The sequence below is a fragment of the Octopus sinensis genome, unplaced genomic scaffold (genome assembly GCF_006345805.1).
Source record: "Octopus sinensis unplaced genomic scaffold, ASM634580v1 Contig16288, whole genome shotgun sequence".
Lineage (NCBI taxonomy): Eukaryota > Metazoa > Mollusca > Cephalopoda > Octopoda > Octopodidae > Octopus > Octopus sinensis.
The window spans coordinates 42,501-44,285 of NW_021834253.1; the positions used below are offsets into that span (position 1 = coordinate 42,501).

Consider the following 1,785-nt stretch of genomic DNA (forward strand, 5'->3'; position numbering starts at 1 on the left):
ACTTTGTTTTATGTATATACTTGTTTGTGCGGTACATATATCAGCATCGGTGGTTCAGTGGTAGAATGCTCGCCTGCCACGCGGGCAACCCGGTTCGATTCCCGGCCGATGCATGTTAAAATTTTTTTTTTTGGTGATATTCTATATTTGTGATGCAGGCGTGGCTGTATGGTAACAAGCTTGCTTCCGAATCTCATGGTTCCAGGTTCGATCCCACTGCACATAACCTCGGGGTGACTGAAATATTGTGAGTGTTAGACAGAAAGTGAAACTCGTCGTATATATACATATATATATATATATATATATATATATATGGTGTGTCCGCGTGTGTGTATGTGTGTGTGTCTGCGTGTTTTTCCCCATAACCGCTTGACAACTGGTGTTAATGTTTATGTACCCGGTTTACATAACTATGACCTAACGGTTCGGCAAAAGAGAATAAGTCCCAAACTTTAAAAATATTAATATTGTCGTTGATTCATTCATCTAGAAAATTCTTCAAAGCGGTGCCCCAACATGGCCGCAATCCAATGACCGAAGCAACTAAAAAAAAATAATGATTAACCATAAATAGAGCTGAGGGCTAGACTAGACATTTTCGTGGGCCGTATGTTTCATATTCTTGGTAGAGAAGTTCCTTTAGTAAGTTATTGTTGTTGTAGTATTGTTGTGTCAATTGTTTACGCTGATGTTGCTGCTATAGTGTTTTCATGGGTACATCGTATTTCTAGAAAACTAGACATAAGTTTCATAAGGTACAAAATATAAATATCCACACTACCACACTTGGAACGTACCTGTTATAACTCTTTATCGCGATCTGAATGTACGTGAAGGTATTTAGAATGCCCAAACTTATTTCTGCAAATGTGCTAAGCAATGATGCTGATCATAGTTTAATCAATAAGCGAAGGAGCGAGGTAAATGCAGTAAAAATAGGGCATCAGTGGGGCCCCATTTAAGCGGTCCTTCAGTAATTGAACACCCTTACGATACTCCCTGGGAGTTCATGGTATGAAATTCATTGTCATTGCTCCGATTTGATCGCCAATGCCATTTAAGATGCAGTAAAAATATGGGGAGGGGGTCAGTGAGGCCCCAGTTAGGCGTCCCTTAAAAATGGACCGCCCTTAGGAAATTCTCTGGGATTAGGGGAGTTGCTGGTTTGATTTTCGTTGGCCTTGCCACCAACGGTCTATGAGGAGTTAACGAATATAAAAACGCAACGGGTAGAGAAACATCACTCAAACTTGTAGTATTTGCTACGGCGGTACATATTCTAAAATTGGAACGATACAGAGAAGATTAGCATGGCCCCTGCGCAAGGATGACACGTACATTCGTGAAGCGTTCCATATTTTCTTAACCGATGCTGGTATGTTTACGTCCCCGTAACTTAGCGGTTCGGCAAAGGAGACATATAGAATAAGTACTAGGCTTCTAAAGAATAAGTCCTGGGGTCGATTTGCTCGACTAAAGGTGGTACTCCAGCATGGCCACAGTCAACTGACTGAAACAAGTAAAAGAGTAAAAGAGTAATAGGATATGTGTGTATATATATATATTATATATATATATATTATATAAATATATATAGATATATATATATATATATATATATATATATATATATATATATATATATATATATATTATATATAAAACACACATATATATATATTCCGGCAGGTATAATTTTGAGAGAATAGGTTACTATTTCTAGGAGACCATGCGATCACTTAGTCGATCATGTTATTTTTGTGGAATCTGTTGATCCTGCTC

At 38.0% G+C, this 1,785-nt stretch overlaps 2 non-coding genes across 2 annotated transcripts; both read left to right on the forward strand.

Annotated features, from left to right (window-relative positions):
• The first annotated feature begins 43 nt into the window (after window positions 1-43).
• On the forward strand, window positions 44-113 carry Trnag-gcc. Its single transcript has one exon. It is a non-coding gene; the product is annotated as a tRNA-Gly (tRNA).
• A 1,145-nt stretch (window positions 114-1,258) lies between these two features.
• Window positions 1,259-1,365, forward strand: LOC115230742. The gene has a single exon (XR_003883458.1). It is a non-coding gene; the product is annotated as a U6 spliceosomal RNA (small nuclear RNA).
• The last annotated feature ends 420 nt before the right edge of the window (window positions 1,366-1,785 follow it).